The 16,028-nt window shown below is 41.5% G+C and overlaps 1 protein-coding gene across 5 annotated transcripts in view; it reads left to right on the top strand.

Annotated features, from left to right (window-relative positions):
• Positions 1 to 16,028, top strand: part of LOC124040719 (potassium voltage-gated channel subfamily H member 1-like) — a 91,436-nt gene that overhangs the window by 64,429 nt on the left and 10,979 nt on the right. The window lies entirely within an intron of this gene.

Raw genomic sequence — 16,028 nt, 5'->3', positions numbered from 1 at the left:
ATGTAACAAAAGTTTTTATTGCTAGTAATGGGTCAAACAACTGGTCAAGGGCAGGCAGAGGTCAGTAATCCAGAAAGGGTGCAACAGGGACAGAACGGCAGGCAGTCTCAGGGTCAGGGCAGGCAGGGTTCAATAATCCAGAGAGGTGTGGCAAGGTACAGAACGGCAGGCAGTCTCAGGGTCAAAGCAGGCAGAAAGGTCAAAACCAGGAAAGACTAGAAAACAAGAACAGACAGGAGCAAGGGGACGAACGCTGATAGGTATCACGAAACAAAACAAACTGGCAAAAGACAAACATAGAGCAAAGGTATAAATATACTGGGGATAATGCAGAAGATGGGCGACACCTGGAGGAGGGTGGAGACGAGCACAAAGACGGGTGAAACAGATCAGGGTGTGACAGAATAAGTAGGTGTGTCCAAACTTTGGACTGGTACTGTACATTGATGCAAACTGCCTGATCAGCAGACTAATGTCTAGGAAATGCTGTGTCTTTGTAAGCCATACATCAGCATAACATTTTAGTGTAAATATTCCTCTACGTTATGAGTTTGATATATTGATTGATGGAACAATCTACAGAATACCCTACAATTGGAACGCATTGGTGCCTTTCAGGCAATTCAGATTGTTGGAGGATCTCTTCATTGAGGAGTGTGTTTTTTTAATGATTTGTGTTTTTTAAATATTTTTTAAATTGTTATTATTTTTCTTCTGCTCCTTGTAATGTAATTCTGTGTAATTTTGGGGGGGGTCTGAATGCAGTGCTCCCTCGAAAAAGAAACATTGGTCTCAATGGGACTCTCCCTGCCGAAAGAAATATTAACAAAAACTATTATGGAAGAGTCAGTCAGACAAAAGGTGTAGTTGGTGTTATTCAATTTAAACGAAGGAAGATTGCATGTTGAGTAAAATTTGGAATCATATCACTTCATCAGTAAATAATATACGGGTTAATAACCTTAGATTTGAACATATGTGGCTATCGTTTAAGAAATTCCTCAATTCCTCAAATGTGTCATTGCTGTTACCGTCATTGGTGTTACAACTCCTACTGGTGGCACAGTGTAATCATAATGGTAAAACATATAAACAATTATTAAGCTGCCATATTAGTTGATATAGAATACATTTAAATAAACAAAACATTTTGAAAAGTGTTTACAAAAAAAAAGTGTTTAGCTTACATGTTTGTAAGCTACAGTCGCAATGCAAACACACAATACTGATTTGCAAGCAGGTGTTGTAGCTACATATAGTTTAGAATACATATAATGTACTGAAATCATAGGATAAGGGATTTTTTAAAATAAAGGCTTTGAGCGAGTTCATGTAAACTCACTCATGGGGAAGGCAGTACACAGACTTAAGTATTAATAACAATAGTTATGATAAATATAGTTATTTCCCAATATGCTCAAAGCACTTGACATTGTGTAGGGGAAACTCATCCCATTTCATCTACTGCTACACCACATCAGTCAACAACACGTACTTCAGCTGGCTAGTTCTGCACTATCAGTGTAAAACCATGCTGAGATTACAGTGTTTGTGTGTCAGTGATAGAGTGCATGCGTGTGGATGTGTGTGTACATTCGTGCATCTGTGCGACCGCGCATAAGCCTTGATTCTGCTGTAAATGACCTCCGCATGTGAGTCAATGCAGATAAGACAACCATACACAGACAATGGGATGCTGCAGCTATCTATGGCAGTGGAGGCTGCTGAGAGGAGGACGGCTCATAATAATGGCATGGAAACCACGTCTTTTGATGCCATTCCATTTGCTCTGTTCCAGCCATTATGATGAGCCATCCTCCCCTCAGCAGCCTTCACTGATTTACGGTGTCCATTTGCGACCATCCGGCCTCTCCGAGGGCTCAGGTGGGATAGGAGATAATCAATCTGTTCTTGCACTCCATAGCTATAACTCTCTGTAACAGGACACAGATCCAGAGGAGACACCAATGGGGGCTCTACCCCTGTAACGTGGCCCCCTGAGAATTCCACAAATTAATCTATGTCAAAAGTAATGCCCTTACAGGTCAATTAGGTCCCTAGAGTGGCGCTGTAATGTGGATTGGTGTTGACTTGACGGGGTCCATGATGTTATCTGACAGATCTGTTGATCATCTGTCTCTTGTTTACTAGTTATTATGATCGCTACCATGTCTTTCAAGGTAGATTTACAGGCATTTGGGGTGTGTGTGTGTGTTTGTGTGTGTGTGTGCGTGTGTGTGTGTGTGTGTGGTGTAAAGGGTGAGTGATTACATAGCAATGTAACAGAGGTTAGAAAAGGTTACTTGGCACGCTTCACCCGGTTCTCTCTCAGGAGCCAATCGATGAGCAGATTGAGTGGAATGTCCTTTTGATTGGTCACATAATGCAGCACACATAATGCAGCACCACTGACTGTGATGCCCCATCCTGCGCCAGTTGAGCTAAATCCATTACTAACATACCTAACAAAACCTCCAAACACCACTCAGTTTTAAATCCACTGACAACATAGATCTCTGTTCTGTCTGAAGCTGCCATGACCAGTTTACGCCATAGTGGCCTATTGTGACGTTCATCAATATCAACCTATTGGCCCCTGAGATGCCAAACCCCATTGGGGGAAAGTGGTGCATGGGCCACGTTTGTTTTAGGGATTAGCTGAGATTGTAAAACTCAAGGTCTCTAGAGCTTACCTTATCTGCTTTGGTGAAATCCAATACTTTGATGACCATGGAACGTTTTGTTTCCAGAATGTATTAGCTTACCTGAGGCTTCCTCCACACAGCTAGCGCTTACCGTAGCACTGAGTGAAGCATCAGGGGACTTCCCTCTACTTACTGATGTCATTCATATGGTATTTTGGGGCGGCAGGTAGCCTAGTGGTTAGAGTGTTGGGCCAGAAACTGAAAGGTTACGAGATCGAATCCCCGAGCTGACAAGGTAAAAATCTGTCGTTCTGCCCCTGAACAAGGCAGTTAACCCACTGTTTCTAGGCTGTCATTGTAAATAAGAATTTGATCTTAACTGACTTGCCTAGTTAAATAAATATATAGTGCTCCCTCTCCTGTGTGTATTTGCGTGCTGACTTATTATCCTGGATGCAAATTGTTGTTTCAATATATTGAGTATAGGATACTTTTTAGAATGTATGTGATCTGCTTCAACACAAAGCAGTAAACTGGAAATTTGCAGCAGCCGAATGCTTGGAGAATTGAAGAGTGGACCATTAAGGCATGTAGCTTTAGTTTGGTTTCCTGGTGCTGCTCATTGCTGCTAATTCAATAGCCTTAGTATAAATTCAAAAGCCAGCCACTACAGACAATTGATAACATGGACTATAAATCAGTCAGATCTAAAAGAAAGAAAGAACAGACTGACTGCACTTAGTTGGCCAGTTGTATCCATAGAGAACTATTTAGTATTTCTATCTCAATCTATGAACAGTATTGTGCTATTGAGACTTACTAGGAAGATTTGGTGCATTGGGTTGTGTCTGTCCACAGTAAATGCTACAGTACCGATGAACCCTGGCAGGCTGAACTTACCCCTCAGACCCAGACTTGGCCTCACCCTTCCTCCTCCTCATCCCCTCCTCCTCACTCGTCTGTCCATTCCTGCCTCATCAGCACCAAACTCTGCTGATGCCCTGATCTCTGCTGATCTCGTCCTTTCTGCTCACTAAACATCCCAAGAGCGACCACCTTACCCTTCAAAGGACCTTACCCTACCAAGGAAATCTGTAAAACAAAGTTTACTTCCTCTGTTGTTAACAGAGCTTTTCCTACGAGGGCAGTGTAATGAGCTTACAAAAGCCCGCCATTTGTCAGCAAAACGTCCTCTCATCCATATGAAACACCACTATGTGGATTGAGACTTTAGACATGATCCCAAGGAAATGAAAGGGTGGCAGATATGAAGCTACAGAAAGGAAGAGGGAGGATAGAGCATTAGAGAAGGGAAATAGGGAAGACGAATGGATAGAAGAGTTGCTGTATGAGAAACCAAGTGGTGGGCTGCTGTTTTATTGTTTCCTCAGAATTAAGTAGTGGGCCTTTTTAAAGAGTGGCAAAGTGCTATAGAGGAAGAGAATTGGGAGAACAAGGGGAAGACTGGAATGGAGACTTGCTGTAGATGGGAGTGAAGGGGAAGGATTTGAGTGGCTAGAACATGTTGATTCTGAGTTGTAGTGACAGTCTCTGTCTCCCACCATCTGCAGCAGTGTGTTTAATGACTGGTCTCCGGGCAGATTTATAGACCTTAACTAAACTCGGGTGATTTATTGAGACAGACCTCCTCCTTCCTAACAACATCAATCTCACCTAGGAGCTAGGGTTGTACGGACATATCAGAAACATGTCTTCTACCAGACCATTTCCTGTCCATGGGCGCGGGAGGGACAGAAGAGCATTTACAGAATGGTGCATGCTGGGTAATGGGAGTTAGAGGACAGAGTAGTGAGAGAGGATATCACACATCATTAAAACAAATGTTTAATATATAATAATATTACAATAATCTAGTAATATGTATCTTCATGGGATATTACTTTAGTAGAGTAGAATGTCTGACTTTATGAGAGTAGGAAAACATTATATGGTAATAATACAGTGGCTTACGAGAATATTCACCCCCTTGGCATTTTTCCTATTTTGTTGCGTCTTGGTCTTAGTGTTTTGTGTTTTCGTTGAATATTTGGTCAGGCCAGGGTGTGACATGGGTTTATGTTGTGTTTCGTATTGGGGGTTTTGTAGGTATTGGGATTGTGGTTGAGTAGGGGTGTAGAATAGGTTGGCTGCCTGAGGCGGTTCTCAATCAGTCAGGTGATTCTCGTAGTCTCTGATTGGGAACCGTATTTAGGTAGCCTGGTTTTCACTGTGTATTTCGTGGGTGATTGTTCCTGTCTCTGTGTAGTTTCACCAGATAGGCTGTAATTAGGTTTCACGTTCCGTTTGTTGTTTTGTATTTTGTATTAGTTATTTCATGTGTCACTTTTTCCATTAAAGTCATGACTAACCACCACGCTTCATTTCGGTCCAACTCTCTTTCTACAAACAAAGAACGACGTTACAGTTGCCTTACAATCTGTAATTTAAATATATTTTTTGGGGGGGTTGTATCATTTGATTTACACAACATGCCTACCACTTTGAAGATGCAAAATATTTTTTTTCATGAATCAAACAAGAAATAAGTGTAACGGTTTCCTTGAGTTGAAGGAGAGGCGGACCAAAATGCAGCGTGGTTACTTGTATACATCTTTAATAAAGACGAAAACACAACCAGTATACAAAAACAATAAAGCCATCCTTTTTCAGCAATTACAGCTGCAAGTCTCTTGGGGTATGTCTCTATAAGCTTGGCACATCTACCCACTGGGATTTTTGCCCATTCTTCAAGGCAAAACTGCTCCAGCTCCTTCAAGTTGGATGGGATCCGCTGGTGTCCAGGAATATTTAAGTCATACCACAGATTCTCAACTGTATTGAGGTCTGGGCTTTGACTAGACCATTCCAAGACATGTAAAGGTTTCCCCTTAAACCACTCAAGTGTTGCTTTAGCAGTATGCCCAGAGTCATTGTCCTGCTGGAAGCTGAACCTCCGTCCCAGTCTCAAATCTCTGGAAGACTGAAATAGGTTTCCCTTAGGGATTCCCTGTATTTAGCGGCATCCATCATTCATTCAAATCTGACCAGTTTCCCAGTCCCTGTCGTTGAAAAACATCCCCATAGCATGATGCTGCCACCACCATGCTTCACTGTGGGGATGATGTTCTCGTGGTGATGAGAGGTGTTGGGTTTGCGCCAGGCATAGTTTTCCTTGATGGCCAAAAAGCTCTGACCAGAGTACCTTCTTCCATATGTTTGGGAAGTCTCCCACATGCCTTTTGCCAAACGTGTTTGCCTATTTTTGTCTTTAAGCAATGGCTTTTTTCTGGCCACTATTCCGTAAAGCCCAGCTCTATGGAGTGTACGGCTTAAAGTGGTCCTATGGACAGATACTCAGGGTTATCTTTGGTCTCTTTGTTGCCTCTCTGATTAATGCCCTCCTTGCCTGGTCCATGAGTTTTGGTGTGCGGCCCTCTTTTGGCAGGTTTGTTGTGATGCCATATTCTTTCAATTTTTTAATAATGGATTTAATGGTGCTCCGTGGGATGTTTGAAGTTTCTGATATTTTTTTCTTTGTCCCTGACCTGTTTGGAGAGCTCCTTGGTCTTCATAGTTCCACTTTCTTGGTGGTGCCCCTTGCTTAGTGGTGTTGCAAACTCTGTGGCCTTTCAAAACAGATGTGTGAATATATACTGAGATCATGTGACACTTAGATTGCACACAGGTGGACTTTATTTAACTAATTATGTGACTTCTGGAGGTAATTGGTTGCACCAGATCTTATTTAGGGGCTTCATAGACAAGGTGTTGAATACACCATTTTTTTATACTTCACCAATTTGGACTATTTTGTGTTTGTCCATTACATGAAATCCAAATAAAAATACATTTAAATTACAGGTTGTAATGCAACAAAATAGGAAAAACACCAAGAGGGGTGAATATTTTTGCAAGGCACTGTACTTGATCACCTTAGATTTCTCAGCTACATTAGAATGTGGCAAGGGTCAGCAAAGGATTCATGTTTTTTCCCAGGGCTGTGCAGTCTAATGGAAAATACCATTACCATTGAAAGATGTTAGTTGTGACAATTACAGTTGCATAAGCCACACCAGTGTATTTTATGCAACCCAGGTTTGTGGGACTACCATTAAATCCGAGAAGCGTGATTCATTTTAATCAAAGTGGATGATGATGAATAATCTGTCATTATATCATATGGTTATGGGTGTGTGCGTGACCTGTATGAGCAATGATGAGCATATGTTGAACGCTCAGCGTTGTCCTCTGGCATAAGGGCTATTCATCACCAACCTGTTGTGTCATTGATTGGAGAGACAACCAGCAGCAGCATCCAATTCCTCAGAGATATGTTACTAATTATGAGAAATAACTGTTGTTATATGGGAAAATGTATTGGAAGACGGTAACACTGGTGTATGCCCACACATTTCCTGTATTATGGGTGCTTGATTTTATTTACAATGTTTCAGGACATAATCAAATCATATTTCAAATCAAATTGTATTTGTCACATGCGCCTAACACAACAGGTGTAGACCTTACCGTGAAATGCTTACTTACAAGCTCTTAACCAACAATGCAGTTCAAGAAATAGAGTTAAGAAAATATTGACTAAACTAAAGTGTTTATTTTTTATTTGATTTTTTATTAAAACAATTACAACCATATTATAACCTGCGCCCACGAATTGAAATGCCACCAACTGAACTGAGGCATATTTGCTCGACATTTCTATCTGAACGTTCCAAAATCATTCCAAAATGTTGCATCCTGCTGAACGCGCCTCAGATTTGCCGGATGGGGGCTGATGTAATCATTGTGATAGAACCAAGAAAATGCATAATAGTATAACATTGCTCTATTATATAGTCAGGTGAAATCAGTTGAAAATGTCAGACTATTTATAATGATAGAGCTAATGTTATTAATGGATTCCAAATTGCAGTTCGGAATGCTTTTAAGCTGACAAATAAAACACACTTCAACAATCAGAGAGATAATATTTAGCATTTTACATAATATAACAAAGTACATTACAGTTGTGTGAGAGCATTTTGCATTTCCACATAATATTATAAATACGTTATATTACATCAGTTACCACTTATTCATTGTAAAATTCTTTATTTTGAATCTTTCTGAGAGAGAGAGAATTTAAGAGAGTTTTAGCTTATACAGCACCTTTCTCTGACCCAAAGTTAAGGACTTATTTAATGGAGAGAAAGATGCAGATATTCATAAAACTGAAATATGACATTTACATAAGTATTCAGACCCTTTACTCAGTACATTGACGAAACACCTTTGCCAGCGATTACACCCTCAAGTCTTCTTGGTTATGATTCCACAAGCTTGGCACACCTGTATTTGGGAGTTTCTCACATTCTTCTCTGCGCATCTTCTCAAGCTCTGTCAGGTTGGATTGGTAGCATACTGCACAGCTATTTTCAGGTCTCTTCAGAGATGTTCGATCGGGTTCAAGTCCGGGCTCTGGCTGGGCCACTCAGGGACATTCAGAGACTTGTCCCAAAGCCACCCCGGCGTTGTCTTTGCTGTGTGCTTATGGTCGTTGTCCTGTTGGAAGGTGAACCTTCGCCCCAGTCTGAAAACCTGCTCAAAAGCGCTCAGGACTTCATCAAGGATCTCTCTGTACTTTGCTCCATTCATCTTTCCCTCGATCCTCACTAGTCTCCCAGTCCCTGCCGCTGAAAAACATCCCCACAGCATGATGCTACCTCTACCATGCTTCACCTTATGGATGGTACCAGGTTTCCGCCAGAACGCTTGGCATTCAACCTATAGAGTTCAATCTTGGTTTCATCAGACCAGAGAATCTTGTTTCTCATGTTCTGAGAGTCTTTAGGTACCTTTTGGCAAACCCCAAGTGGGCTGTCATGTGCCTTTTACTGAGGAGTGGCTTCTGCCTGGCCACTCCACCATAATGGCCTGATTTGTGGAGTGATGCAGAGATTGTTGTCCTTCTGGAAGGTTCTCCCATCTCCACAGAGGAACTCTGGAGCTCTGTCAGAGTGACCATGGGGTTCTTGGTCACCTCCCTGACCAAGGCCCTTTTCCCCCGATTGCTGTTTGGATGGGCGGCCAGCTCTAGGAAGAGTCTTGGTGGTCCCAAACTTCTTCCATTTCAGAACAGTGGAGGCCAATTGTTCTTGGGGACCTTCAATGCTGCAGAAATGTTTTGGTACCCTTCCTCAGATCTGTGCCTCGACACAATCCTGTCTCTAAGCTCTACGTACAATTCCTTCGATCTCATGGTTTGGTTTTTTCTCTGACATGCACTATCAACTGTGGGACCTTATATAGACAGGTGTGTATCTTTCCAAATCATGTTCAATAAATTGAATTTACCACAGGTATACTCCAATAAAGTTGTAGAAACATCTCAAGGATGATCAATGGAAACAGGATGCACCTGAGCTTAATGTCGAGTCTCATAGCAAAGGGTCTGAATATAATGTAAATAAGGTATTTCTGTTGTTGTTTTTTTAATACATTTGCAAAAATGACTAAAACCGTGTTTTTGCTTTATCATTATGGGGTATTGTGTGTAGATTGATGAGCGTTAACAAAAGGGGAAGGGGTCTGAATACTTTCCGAATGCAGTATATTTAATATTCTGAGAAATGTATTGAATTATAGAGAGTTGGGAAGGAGCTGTGTGAGTGAACAGGAGTGTGAGGCTCCACATGAGGTAAACTACCAGGGTGGCAGATAATCATGTGTTTGTGTGTGTGTGTGTGTGTTTGGCTGGCTATGGAGGAGGAGGAGGGCTTCAATAACGGTTCAATGCAGGAAGCAATTTACAATCAGCAGCAGTGTTTGGGGCAAAGGGAACCGAATGCTCAATTCTGAGGGGACTAAGAAGGATGGCAGTATGTGAACATGGATCTTAGTCCACTGTCACAGTTATAGTGAAAACAAATTAATCGTGGTAATGAAAAGTACACCCTTCCACGATTAGGGTAATATAATAATAATAATAATAATATATGCCATTTAGCAGACGCTTTTATCCAAAGCGACTTACAGTCATGTGTGCATACATTCTACGTATGGGTGGTCCCGGGGATCGAACCCACTACCCTGGCGTTACAAGCGCCATGCTCTACCAACTGAGCTACAGAAGGACCATGTCGATGAAATTTACGGTTGCAATATTGTCACCTAGCCATCTTCCCCAGTGGGCAAAACTGGTTGCATCAACATCATTACAACCCGATTTCAACCTATAAATGGGTTGCAATGACATTCAACCAGATTTAAAAATGAAAGGAGGGCCGCACACTCCATGAGCTCAGATCGTTTAGACAGCCAATCTGTCTTCATCAGGGTATAGTAACTGGTTGTAATGACACCAATTCAAATTTAAAAAGCAAGTCGAACACTCGTCTCTCCTTGATGTGGATTGATGTCATTCAACCCGCTTTGCCCGCTGGGTTCCTCCTCTTATGTAACCATAGTTTGGACTTCTGCTGTTGTGAATGGCAGATTTCTTTTCTGTTCTGCCTGACGGGGAAATCAAAGGACCACATTTTAAATGACGTGGACAACATGTCACTATAAAGACAGCTTAATGACAAAGTGTTGGTGTGAAATATCACAGAAGCAGAGTTTTTTTACTTCTGTGCGAGTGGACTCCTAAATGGCACGCTATTCCCAATATAGTGCACTACTTTTGACCAGGACCCATAGAGTTATAGGGAATATGGTACCATTTGGGACGCCGGCTGTGTAAGAGACAGAGGACATTTGAGAGGATCAGTTGTGCAGTCGATCGCAAAGGCACACACTCTGCCACTGCCTTCCCTTGCCCTCATTCTAATGCGCTAATCCCATGCTGGTCCAGGCAGGAACACTCAGCATCTTCACTCTCGCCTCAGCATCTTCAACGCGGGCTTGGAGTGCTATACTCTTCTTCGGTTCTTCGGCTGTCCTCACTGGAGAACCCTTTTTAGTTCCAGGTAGAATCCTTTTTGGGTTCCATGTGGAAAGGGTTCTACTTGGAACCAAAAAGGGTTCTTTAAAGGGTTCTCCTATGTGGATAGCCTTATAAACCTTTTAGGTTCTAGATGGAACCTCTAAGAGTATAGCATATGGAGCGGGTGGGTTTCTGGTGAGGGGAGTGGTAATTTCGCTGTCAGGGTGGATGGTAATGAGGGTTTCTGGTGAGGGGAGTGGTCAGAGATTAAAAGGGCAGGGGGTGTTAGATTGAGTTGAGAGGGTGTGTGTGTGTGTGTGTGTGTGTGTGTGTGTGTGTGTGTGTGTGTGTGTGTGTGTGTGTGTGTGTGTGTGTGTGTGTGTGTGTGTGTGTGTGTGTGTGTGTGTGTGTGTGTGTGTGTGTGTGTGTGTGTGTGTGTGTGTGTGTTCGTTCCCACAGGGCTTCAGATGGTGTTTGCCAGTTGGTGAAATATGGGTGGGGGGTGGAAGTGGTGGTTGATGGGTACTCTGGTCTGGGTAGGGAGCACACTGCTCTCTCTATACTGCTGTCAGCATGGGTGGTAGAGAGCCAAAGGCCATGCTAAAGAATAAACCAATCAATATACTGCACACAGGGAGAGGGAGAGAGACAGAATCTACTTCTATGGCTCTGTTAAACCAAACGAAGGAGTAGAAGAGAGAAAGAGAGGGAGAGGGAGAGAGACAGAATCTACTCCTCTGTTAGGCCAAACGAAGGAGTAGAAGAGAGAAAGAGAGGGAGAGAGACAGAATCTACTTCTATGGCTCTGTTAGGCCAAACAAAGGAGTAGAAGAGAGAAAGAGAGGGAGAGGGAGAGAGACAGAATCTACTCCTCTGTTAGGCCAAATGAAGGAGTAGAAGAGAGAAAGCGAGGGAGAGGGAGAGAGACAGAATCTACTTCTATGGGTCTGTTAGGCCAAACAAAGGAGTAGAAGAGAGAAAGAGAGGGAGAGGGAGAGAGACAGAATCTACTCCTCTGTTAGGCCAAACGAAGGAGTAGAAGAGAGAAAGAGAGGGAGAGGGAGAGAGACAGAATCTACTCCTCTGTTAGGCCAAACGAGGGAGTAGAAGAGAGAAAGAGACGCCAACATTGGGATCACACTTGAATACAAAATATACATAATATATTGTATGTCTCATTTGGTTTAATTCCAACAGATTGGTATGTTATAAGTTTAAACTCTTATCTGGTACAGTTTTTTCATTTGTATCTTCCTTTGCGTTGTAACAGCATTCAGAGAAAAGACAGATACATTAGTGTCACACATCAATGCATATCATACGTCTAATGAGCCTCTGAAGACGACATGAATACACTACAGCATCAACCTACTTTGTGTTTTGTTATGGCTGAGTGGACCCAGATGCTGATGGCAAGTCTTAGAAGAAGTAACACCCTGTTGGCATCGCCATGGATACAATAAAATGGTGAGTCGTCCATGCCCATTGATCTATCGAAAGAGAATCAAAATGACACTGCTTGCTTTGCCTTTAGGGGTCTTCTGCTACACCTTCAAATGACTTGGGTTTGGGTGCAGTATTACTCTGAAAAGACTGTCTTTCAGTTTCAAATTGTGAAAGTGAATTATGAATAGCAATGATAAGCTAACAGATAAAGCACTTTTAATAAAAAGTTGGGTAGCATTTATTTATATATATATATATTTATATTTATATATATATATATCTTTTAAATGACCATGGCTGTTGTTTTGTCTTATGCAGACTGGATTTGCTCTGCGTTAGCTTGAGTGGTTCATGAGGCAGAAGGCTATGTTAGCATAGCGTCCCCATGAGAAAGTAAGGCTTGAGCCATAGGCGAGTTATGAACTTTCAGACTGCGCCATGGGAGTTCCTTACTGACTGAGCACATGTCTGTCTCAAAATACACAAGCACAAATACGCACACCAACACTGTCCGTGCATGTCTGTGTGTTACCATGTCTGTGTACCCGGTCTCTGTCTTTTATCTAAAGAGAAAAGTGCAACACTAACACCTCAATACCTCAGGCCACAATTTTTCTTTGTACACACCATTGGTCTTGACTGCTCTGCACAAAGCAAGACATGTCTTGACTGCTCTGCACACAGCAAGGCATTGGTTCCTCCCTTGAGGTGATATGGAATATTAAAGCAAACAAAGCAGACAGCAACAACGAAGAGTTAGATAACTATGGTACAGTCAGTGGCGACCCATCATTAAAGGTGTGGCCGAGCCCCACAATTTTAGCAACAAATGGGGCTCGCCTGTTTTTCATGTTATGTTGGCATTAATACATCACATATCAGTTTGTAAACAATGTAAAAATATATATAATTGAGTTTTTTTTAAACGCATACGTTCCCGAGTGGCGCAGCAGTCTAAGGCACTGCATCCCAGGTTGTCACTACAGACACCCTTGTTCGAATCCAGGCTGTATCACAACCGGCCGTGATTGGGAGTCCCATAGGGCGGTGCACAATTGGCCCAGCGTCATCCGGTGTAGGCCATCATTGTAAATAAGAATTTGTTCTTAACTGACTTGCCTAGTTAAATAAAATAAAAATTTAGAAACACAGTGTCTTTTTTGTTTTCTTGAGTAAGGCAGCTCCAAAATGCAGGTGTTTCAGTCTAGCTCAGTGCTTTCTGTGGTGGTGGTGGGGCAAGCCTGCAGAAAATACAGAGCGTTGCACCATGATTGGCTCAGTGTTCTGCCACTCATGAGGACACTACGTGACCGCCAAGTCTAAGGGTAGAGCTTGGAAAATCTTAGCTAGAGGTGATCATCATGAATCAAGTTGACAATCAACTGGTAAATCCTTTTTAATCCCCATATGAAGAGAAATAATGAAGAGACATTATAGATAAAACATATTGTTACTCATCGGCCATTGGACATACCCATTCCACAACAAGTTGGAAATCACAAATTCAACAATGAGTGGTTTGGAAAGAATCAGTGGCTAACTGCAAGCATTGCAAAGTAATCATTAGCCTGCTATTCAGTGGAGTGGCTGTGTGGTCCCAAGTCTTAAGATTAAGGGTCTGTTTTCCGAGTTTAAAATGATAAACATTCAACATTGGCAATGCTGGCAGTGAAGCATGATTTGTGCCGCGCTCAAAACAACTGTTAACTCAGAACTGCAAAATCTGACAAGTGAGTTCAAGACAACTGGGAAGTGTAAAATGTATTTTTACTACTGGGGAAAATTAGTTTTGAACTTTGATACTAGAGGTTGACCGATTTTATGATTTTCAACGCCGATATTGATACCGATTTATTGGAGGACCAACAAAAAAAAGCAGATACCGATTAATCGGATGATTTTTATATATATTTGTAATAATGACAATTACAACAATACTGAACGAACAATGAACCCTTTTATTTTAACTTAATATAATGCATAAATAAAATATATTTAGTGTCAAATAAATAATGCAAAAACATTGTTCTAGAAGAAAGTACAAGTGCAATTTGTGTCATGTTGAAAACGTTTTAAGTTCCTTGCTTAGAACATGAGAACATATGAAAGCTGGTAATTCAATATTCCCAGTTCTTCAATATTCCCAGTTAAGAAGTTTTAGGTTCTAGTTATTATAGGAATTATGACGCGTCGACTATTTCTCTCTATACCATTTGTATTTCATATACCTTGACTATTGGATGTTCTTATAGGCACTTGAGTATTGCCAGCCTAATCTCGGGAGTTGATAGGCTTGAAGTCATAAACAGCTCTGTGCTTCAAGCATTGCTAAGAGCTGCTGGTAAATGCAGTAAAGTGCTGTTTGAATGAATGCTTACGAGCCTGCTGCTGCCTACCACTGCTCAGTCAGACTGCTCTATCAAATATCAAATCATAGACTTAATTATAATAAACACACAGAAATACGAGTATTTGGTCATTAATATGGTCAAATCCGGAAACGATGATTTCGAAAACAAAACGTTTATTCTTTCAGTGAAATACCTAACCGTTCCATATTTTATCGAACGGGTGGCAACCCTAAGTCTAAATATTGCTGTTACATTGCACAAACTTCAATGTTATGTCATAATTATGTAAAATTCTGTCAAATGAATTACGGTCTTTGTTAGGAAGAAACCCAGTTGTCAATGAGCCAGACGGCCTCTGTTGCATACACCCTGACTCTGCCTGCACTGAACGCAGGAGAAGTCACACCATTTCCCTAGTTAATATTACCTGCTAACATGCATTTATTTTAACTAAATCTGCAGGTTTAAAAAATATACTTCTGTGTGTTGATTTTAAGAAAGGCATTGATGTTTATGGTTAGGTACATTTGTGAAATGAATGTGCTTTTTTCGCAATTGCGCTTTTGTTAAATCATCACCTGTTTGGCTGTTGAAGTAGGCTGTGATTCAATGGTAAATTAACAGGCACCGCATTGATTATATGCAATGCAGGACAAGCTAGGTAACCTAGTAATATCATCAACCATGTGTAGTTAACGAGTGATTATGTGACGATTGAATATTTTTTGTAAGATACGTTTAATGCTAGCTAGTAACTTACCTTGGCTCCTTGCAGCCACAAGGTCCTTTTGGCGCTGCACTCGCGCAACAGGTGGTCAGCCTGCCACACAGTTTCCTCGTGGATTGCAATGTAATCGGCCATAATCGGCATCCAAAAAGGCAGATTACCGATTGTCATGAACTTGAAATCGGCCCTAATTAATCGGTCGACCTCTATTTGATAAAACTCAAAATTGTAACTCTGGAACTCGGGCCTCTTTCTAGAACAATGACCTAAAGATCACTGACATCACCATGATTTAACTTTTTTGGGGAGTTCACAGTTGTCTTGAAAGCACCATAAATCCAGAGAATGGCAGAATTTGACAAAGTTTGATGACAAAATTTGCCCACAAAGGACTGTCGCGCCACCTTCCTGTTCAAGTGAGCACAGCACAACAAGGTGAGTCCAAAAATGTATTGTATGCTGCTGCATAAATTATGTAATATGCCAGGGGGATATGTATAATGTAGTTAAGAAAGTAATACTAAGTGTACGTTGTACCCATAAGCTGTCAGTAGCCCATGTGCCCCACCCTAATATTTTGGTCTATTTTCACCTCTTAATTTCGCCTACTGTTCTGACTTGGTGGTGCACATGTAGCTATTACATTGTTTTTGAGAAATGTAATCATCAAACATTTTAAAAGCTTTCATTGTCTGCTTATATGCCCCCTTTATTTATTCTATGGTTCTGACTTGGTGTACAGGGAGAACACTCTAAGAACAGCTCATGTTCTGAATTCTGTCGCTGTACATTTCAAATCCGCTTGTCGTCCCCTTATGCCATAGTTTGTACATCTCAATTGTCAGTAGCCATATCAGCTATGTTTTTTAAGGAAGTAAATGAGGTTGAATGAACTGTTTCTCTTCCAGACAAGGCTCCGCTGATAGCCAGGTGTAGCG

Source organism: Oncorhynchus gorbuscha, linkage group LG08 (genome assembly GCF_021184085.1).
Source record: "Oncorhynchus gorbuscha isolate QuinsamMale2020 ecotype Even-year linkage group LG08, OgorEven_v1.0, whole genome shotgun sequence".
Lineage (NCBI taxonomy): Eukaryota > Metazoa > Chordata > Actinopteri > Salmoniformes > Salmonidae > Oncorhynchus > Oncorhynchus gorbuscha.
This window is presented reverse-complemented; position numbering and strand designations above follow the sequence as displayed.